General features: G+C 38.7%; 1 protein-coding gene across 9 annotated transcripts in view; it reads left to right on the top strand.

Annotated features, from left to right (window-relative positions):
• NAV3 (neuron navigator 3) overlaps positions 1-8437 on the top strand; it is a 497733-nt gene that overhangs the window by 262092 nt on the left and 227204 nt on the right. The gene's annotated exons all lie outside the window — the stretch shown is intronic.

The following is an 8437-nucleotide window of genomic DNA, read 5'->3' as shown; positions in this document are numbered from 1 at the left end:
CTGAGACCTCTCTACAACTACCTGAAAAGAGGCTGTAGCCAGGTGGGAGTCAGCATCTTCTCCCAGGCAACCAGCAACAGGTCAAAATGACAGTCTCAAACTGCACCAGGGAAAGTTCAGGACAGCCATCGGGACGTATTTCTTCACTGAAAGGATGGTTAAACAGGGTAGATGGTAAACAGGCTAAACTGTCTCTGGAAGTTTTCAAGAAACAGCTCAGTGTGGCACTTGGTGCTGTGGTTTAGTTGGTATGGTGGTGTTTAGTCAAAAGTTGGACTCAATAATCATGGAGGTCTTTTCCAACCTGAATGATCCTGTGATTCTATGAGGCTCCAGTCAGAGTGGAATTCATCTTACCTCATTAAAGCCAGTTAAAAGGTTGGCATCTAGTCTGAGCTCCTACTCTATCCAGATACAGAGATAAATACTTCTTGAGGGCAATTCTTTCATTTTTTCTGAGTTGTTTATGTAAATGTAGAATGACTCACCCTCTGGCAGTTCGTGCATCTATTGCTTAATTAAGGAGAGATGAACCATCTAATTTAAGTTAAACTCTTGATTTTCCATGTCTGAAATTAGCTGAGATAAATCTTACCTGTAGTACAGAACTTCTATCTGTGAAGTTCTTTTCAGACACTTACTAAAATGTTACCATTCTTTTGACAGATAGTACAATTGTGTTTCAAAGTACATTATTTAAATCTTTTGAGGCTACTTTGCAAGCTAGTGGAGACATAGCCCTCATAAGGGTGATGGATCTGGGTATGCTTTTATCAGAGGGACATCCTCTTTTTGATTCTTAAAGCAGATTAGGAATATGAAGGTATGGAAAGTCCCTGAGAAGAGGTGATGAGAAGAAATAGGCAAGCAAAAATAATATTCAAAATGAGCCATTGCATGGGAGATGGAGACATCTTTGTGAAGAAGACAGGTTTCATTTTGATATGTTCTCACAGCTTTCTGCTTGATGCTGCAGAGATTGTAGAGATAATGAAATGGATCATTAACCAGAAATACTGTAATGAATCAGTTTACTGAATGTATGGCAACCCAACTTTGTGTATAAACACATGAGTCTGATGTGTGCACACACAAGGAGAAATATTTAATGAGTTGGTGGGCAATCAACTTGCACATGTGAATGTACACATGGGTATACTTGCACAAATGTTGAAAGTTCTCTACTATCTCTGCAGAATCTCATACAGATGTACACAGCACCTGCATTCATCTGCCAGCATTAGAAGCCCTCCTTTTCCACTTGTTGTCACAGTCTTTCTGAGGAGAAGGGTGGCATTAATCTAGAAGCTACTCATATACTTAAAGAGACAGAATCTGAAGACAAGTAATTCAGCCAGAATAAAAATGGGATACTCATGAATGTGTTCTCAGGCTTACAGAGAATTGCATACATCATTTTAGGAAAGTTTTTCTTGAGAATTACCACCTCCCTTGTGAATTATTTTTCTTCTTCTTAGGAGCTGAATGACATTGCTGTAACTGCTTCAGCCATTGCTTATGGGAAAGAATATCATTAAGGAATTGTGGTTTCTGCTTAACAACTTGAAATAACCAGGAAGGCTTATAGCAAGTGACAGGGCGACATGCAGGCTTAATCAGGGTGGATGTGTGCTCTGCAAAGGGTGCTGCTCGTTGGCTGTAGTTGCTGTAATCTCTCTGGTAAATCCCTCATGAGCTGTAAGCTACTTTGCTTGGCAAACTGTCATGAAGTAGAAATGTTTGGAAAGCATTGGAACTGTCACCTGTCTAACCAGTCTGGTTATTTTCATTTTGGATATCGTGCTTACTGTCTTCGCTAGAGGGAATATGTGGATTGGTCTGAGTGTGCCCTGCAGGTGTGTGTTGGTCCTGACAATTTGGTTGCTGCCATTTGTATTTCAAACCAGGCAGTCCCAGGAACACAGATGGAGAGCCTTATACCAGTGTAAGGAAGAGAAGGCATCAGTCAAATTATGATGATATCTTGAAAAATAGATATCAAAAGGTAGCTAAATGCCTGCCATTTCAATAGTACAAACATTTTGATGTGTAAGTCTTAAAGGTGTATGGGAAATCGTTATATTAAAGGGGTGACTGGCTTTTGCATCTGAGGGCTTAAGGTCTTTACAAAGCACAGAAACTAATTTCCTTTCAAAATTTTTAAGTTAGACAATCTAATATTTGAGGCTATACAATTCACTATATACATCTAAAAATTGTTCCTCTTCATCTGAAGCACTGCTGATCATGCTAAAGTGCCTAATACTGTGTTAGTTTTCTCATCTCTTCCATTAAGTTAGAAGTGAAAATAAAACATTAACTCAGAGAAAAGTAATTCATCAAGTTGTTAATATTTTTATGTCCTTTGGAATCAGTTTTAAAAAACAAACTTATTTTAAATTGTAGCAGGCTGAATTTCATCCTTTTTACAATTTCTCTGAAAATGTTTGATTACTTGCAGGAAACTGGTGATGTTTTTCAGTTTTGTCCACTGTGACAGCTGTGGTAAAACTGCTGTACAGCACAGCTTATTCTTATATGACTACAGTGCTTATTGTTAAAGGGCTCCAGTTCCTGCTTTGTGTTCTTGTATCGTACCTGCTTCCAGGGTACTTCTTAATAGATCTTCCAAGCTATCTTTTTAAGGCTGAGGAATCTATATTATTTAGCTTCATGAAAATAAATTTGAGAGTGTATCAGAAAATAAATATGGCATACTGTAGACAAAAGTTCAATTTTAAAAAAACTGAGCCCTTTTATCTTCTACCCTCTTATGACTTAAAAACTATTGAATCTAAGCACTTAAATGACAGGATCAGTGATACTAGATGCTATACAAGTGGAATCGTGATCTAAATTCCATTTGAATCATTTGTGATGTACAAAATGTCTCAAATAAGTGAGGAGAGAAGGAAGCAACTCACAGATACATAAAAATTTTTATCTATGTTTATGTTAGAACATAAATGTTTAAATGTTGAACTTCTTTTGGCCCTGCTGTAGTATGCTAACTTATTTCTTGTCAAATACCTCAGCAGAAATTTCTCTTTAGAAGAGGCAGTCAGAGTCCTAGAGACTTTCAGTGCCCTGGGGATGGGGTGAAAACAGCATCTATGTTTGGTTGAAAACTGGATAAGTGAGGAGCAAGACTCTGCTATTGCTCTGAAGACAGTGGAGCAGTGTTAGCAGTTGGATAGCTATGTAAGGGCTGTGTCTGTTTGAAAGAGCCTGAAGTTAAAGACTAGAAAATTGAGCTCAATTCAAGTGAATCGAAGGAAGGATATTCAGAGAAATGGACAAAAAAATCTTCACAGCTGTCTCTTCTGTTTGGCATGTCCTAATTGCTGTGATTGTTTTTTATGCAGTGCTTTGATGATTAGGGGAATCTTTTCTAAACAAAGTACACATTGAGGCTGATACTGCAAAGTTATTTGAAACTGTTTGTATGAAAATGGCTGCAACACAAATGCCACAGTCATTGCACTCACTTGATTGTTCAGGCAGCCTTTACTTTCTCATTGAAAGAGAGCTTTTTTCCTAACTCCACAGGAGGGTAGAAGCAAAGAAAGCAGAAAACTAATAGTAGATTCTTCTATCTTATCTGTCCTGTGTCTGGGTGTCACTGTGCTTAGAACTAACATGTCGTTCCCAAATTTTGCTTGCAAGGCTCAAACTCATCCCTCAAAAAGGATTTTAAGGAGGGGTGAGCAGAGAGGGAGATGGGGACCCTGAGGAGACAGGATTACTAGCTACAGAGGGTTGTACACCTCAGTGCTCAACACAAAAGGCTGGCTCAGCCTCTGCCATGACAAGGTTCATAGACACGGTCCAGCAAGTTTTCTATGTGCACTGACTCCACGTGCATTTAGGTTCCCTCACTTTCTACATTACTACTCAGAGACCTTATGACCTTAATCCTGGAAAATGCAGGATATTTGAAATGTAGATATTTGAAAAGGAAATTACAACTTGACTCTTATCTGATTGTTTACAAGAACTGAAATTCAACAAAGGCAAATGCAGCGTCCTGCACCTGGGGAAGAATAACCTCAGGGACCAGCACAGATTGAGGGCTGACCTGCTGGAAAGCTGCTCTGCAGGGAAGGACCTGGGGCTCCTGGTGCACAACAAGCTCTCCATGAGCCAGCAGTGCCCTTGTGGACAAGAAGGCCAATGGTGTCCTGGGATGCATTAGGAAGAGCAGATCCCTGCAGATCGAGGGCGTTGATCCTGCTCCTCTACTCAGTCCTAGTGAGGTGAGTCTGGAGTGCTGTGTCCAGTTCTGGGCTTCTCAGTGCAGGAGAGTCATGGACCTCCTGGAGCAGGTCCAGTGAAAAGCCCCAAAAGATGATGAAGGGACTGGAGTATCTCTCTTTTTAAGAAAGGCTGGGAGAGCTGAGCCTGTTCAGCCTCCAGAAGAGATGGCTGAGAGGAGACCTCATCAATGTATACAAGTAACTGAAGGCAGGGTGTCAAGAGGAGGTTTCCAGGCTCTTCTCAGTGGTGCCCAGCAATAGGGCAAGAGACAATGGGCAGAAACTGAAGCACAGGAAGTTCCACCTGAATATGGGGAAGAACTTCTTTACTGTGTGAGTGACTGAGCACTGGAAAAGGTTGCCTAGAGAGGCTGTGGAGTCTCTCTCCCTCACCTGTGTGGATGCAATCCTGCACCATGTGCTCTAAGGATGACCCTGATTGAGCAGGGGGGTTGGACTGGATAACACACTGTGGTCCCTTCCAACCTGACCCATTCTGTGTTGAGTAAATCTACCCATTTATTGGAGTGTTTTACTCTTCTGTAGCTGACCTAATTAGAGTCACAATTTAACTGAACAGCAAGGTAAATACCTTTTGTTAATTCTGCTCCTCTTCTGCTTCTTAAAACCCTCTTATCCAAGGTTGTCTCAGAAATATATTATGAATTATCTTTCAAAATTTACCACTAAAAGAAACAAAGAACAGCTTTTTCCTTTGACTTTACATTGGATGTTGTTTATATGAAATGGAGAAAACGAAATGGAGAAAACTTGGTAATTTTGCCAAGTTAAGGATGGGTGCTATAAAATGCAGAGTAGTGAAAATTTTCTATCAAGAGTACTGGACTCAGCTGCTCTAGTCTTTGTAGGTGGATGTCCTTTCTGATTCCTCATTTGCCCATGCACAAAGGAACCGGATTGTGGTGCCATCTTTACTGCTCTGGAAAAAAAAAATAGATGGGGTGGTTGCTGAAGCACCTCAGTGAGCTCTTGGTTTGATTGCAGAGGATAACTTGGGAACAGCACCAGATGAGTCATCCTGCACCCCTGCCTTCATGGACTGAATATTCCCTTACCCAATATTCTCAGTTCTTGTTAGGCTATTCCTGTTGAGTAGAGCTGTAGGAAGTGTTGCCAGCATGGGCTTCTCTCTAGGAAGCTCAGATTCTGGAGGACTGTGAATGCTGTCAGTTATAGCAGATTTCCCTTCCTGAAGCTAGTGAAAATTTCACCAGAAGTGTAGTTTGTATCTGTGGGGTCCTTAACATACAGGAAAGTGGCTGACTGCAGTGTTTGAAGCCTGTGTCATACCTGACTGGTATGTTAGCAATCATTGGTGCTCTGCTGGATACTGCTGTAGCAGCATCATACTGCTTCCAAAACTTGATGTAGTTTCATGGTTTTTTGGGGTTTTTTTTTGGCTTTTCAAACCCAGAGATATGTTTTAGAGTATTCATTTTTCTGCCTATACATGGCAAAATCAACATGAACAATGTTGAGCTAAATAGGCAAAGTCCAGCTTCTAGGGGCAACTATTCAATTTTGAACATAGAAATACAAGCTTCAGTTGTTCAGTTCTACAGTTCCTGCATTTGAATATAGCAGCATTATGCAAGAAGACAAAAAAACAAAACAACATTAACTGTTTGGCATACTTTATAACAATTCAGTTGAAGAGAAAAAATTTATGGTCAAAATATTAGAAGCAGCTGTGGATACCTTAAGCAGGTCTAAAATTTTAAGAGAAGTGCATATGGCTTTAAAAGGGAGCAGGGTGTAGCATTGGCATTGGCTCGTACAATTTTTGAATGGCAGGGAACATAATATTTCAGTAAGTCTTAGTCAAACTGTTCTAATTAGCCTACAAAAGAAAAAAGACCTTATGAAATGAAAACATCTTGCACTGAATGGGTAAACTTGATCAGTTTAGTCTGAATTATTTGGCTTCAGTCTACATGTCTCATTTGATGTTTGTTGGCCTTTGTACAGCTGCAGAAGAGTCATGTAGGAGAGAGGCGCTGGAAGCAGTGTAGACTGTTCTTTTCAGAGACATTTGTCCCTCAAATTTGTGTGCTTGAGCCAGAAAGTTCAGGGTAATGCTATGAAAAATAGTGCTTCTTGAAGCATAGCCATATTTATCTGGCATTAATTCATATACAGTGGATACAACACTGGCACAATTACAAAAAAGGAACTGATTACAAAAGTGTATGGAGTGGTGATTTTAATAGGGTCACAGTTTATTAAAATCACAGCAAACAGAAAAGGAAAACTCTTTAGAAATATTTTCTTATTTCTCCTTCTTCCAACCTCTCTTTAATATGTATTAATCTATTACTATCTACTGTTTTTTAATTTTAAATCTAAAGATAATAAAATACAGTATCCTTAAATGTTTCATCTTTTTAAGACTCTTCAGGCCATCAAAAAAAATCAAAAGTTCACTCTAGCACACACTGTTTTCATTTGTGTCACATTGATTAAGCCAAGTTCTGGAAGATTAAAACTAATAATATGTAAAATGCTATCAGTTGTCCTTCCTCAGAATCCATACCTCAGAAAGCATTTGCTGCATGTGTAAAATCTGGAGATACTCTGAATATTACCTAGTTGATCCAGCTCTTCTAGCTTTTTAGGGCCTAATTCAAATTACTGGTGAACAGAGGCCAAAAGTCAAATATATATATATACATACATAAATGCATTTTCAATTTAGAAAGGACTTTGGATGTCTGCAAGTGCGCAGACACTGTTTGACCTGAACTCTTCTGACATTAGCCACCTGTTGCATAAGCTATAGGACTAATAAAATAGAGTTGCAGAAGTATTCAGTTCTTTTTACTTTCAAGACAGCAAAGCATTGCAGCCAATTTTTGAAAACTGAGCGGGAACCAGAAAGGAGGCAATAAAAAAACCCCTCTAGAGATATGGAGTGTTTTTCCTCATGGCTGTTTATGGTACTGTCAAAGGTATAGTTGTGCTCTACAGAAAGGAGTAAAACTGCATTACTCCTAAGCCATTCAAAAAAATTGCTGTTGGACTCCATCCAAAAATCTTCTGCTAATTACAGGTAGATCAGTTTTTATCAAGTACTCAGAGGAGAAACTGTGTCTGAAAGGATTTTAAAGTAAATCTCCAAATCATAATATAATTAACTTTTAATTCAAAAGTGTATTTATATTTACTGAATTTTTATTTTATTTTTTTTTCCAGTCTTTCTGGTGTTTTCTCAGTAGACATTTGGTATTCTTGCAACGCTTTTTAAACTTGGCTTTCTGTAACTCAGCTTTCTGTAACTCTTAAGGGGCTTTTCCAGATGTTGGATGCTCATTAAAATGAATTCTGTTCTAGTTCAAAAGTCTTTGGAGAAGCACTGAGTAAGGCAACAGTCCATTGATTCTCTCATATTAGACTCAGTGTTGGGTTCATTTCACGGACTTAAGTTCAGCAAGTAAAAATGTGCAGCTGTTAGCTCATTTCTCAACAGTGATTTTGGCCAAAGAAGACTTTTATGTACTACTGCAGTGACTTATAGGTTTGGGGTTTTTTTTGTGGTAAAGGATGCTCCTTGCTTCCTTTGATCATTGTTGTGTGAATCTGATGCACCAATGATGAATTGCTTTTAAATACACACTGACAAAATTGAGGTTTCTGCCATTGGTTAAAGAAGCTAGAAACAACAGCATGACCAGACTTTGCTGAGTCTTCTGAGTAATTTCAGCATGTTTAGATTGGCTTATTTTATGATTGGGAGAAGAAAAAAGAGAACAAGAGTCAACTTGAAAATTCGTTTTAAGACCAGGGTAATCCCACATAAAGTCAGAACACATTACAATGGAAGGAAGTAAATTCAAGAACACAGAGGCTATATCCTACTTCCTTTGCTTTTTACGCTGGCACATAGTAACTTAATAGACTGTACTAGAGAAGTTGATAGGGGAAATATCTTTTCTATTTTCCTAGGGAAGACAATTTTTTTCCAGATTTGACTGCTAAATGCAGCCTTATTTTTTACCTAACACACATGAGTTGCTCGGGTGTGTTATTTATGGGATAGTAAATTCTTATCTCAATAAACTTCTTTATTTTTAACTTAAACACTTTTTTCCATCTTTTGAAACAAATTGATTCTTGCTATCTTGGTGAGATTATGTTAATGCCAAAGGAGTTGTCCCTTTGAA

Source organism: Geospiza fortis, unplaced genomic scaffold (genome assembly GCF_000277835.1).
Source record: "Geospiza fortis unplaced genomic scaffold, GeoFor_1.0 scaffold166, whole genome shotgun sequence".
Classification (NCBI taxonomy): Eukaryota; Metazoa; Chordata; class Aves; order Passeriformes; family Thraupidae; genus Geospiza; species Geospiza fortis.
The sequence above is the reverse complement of the archived record's forward strand: the minus strand, read 5'-3'. Positions and strand labels throughout refer to the sequence as shown.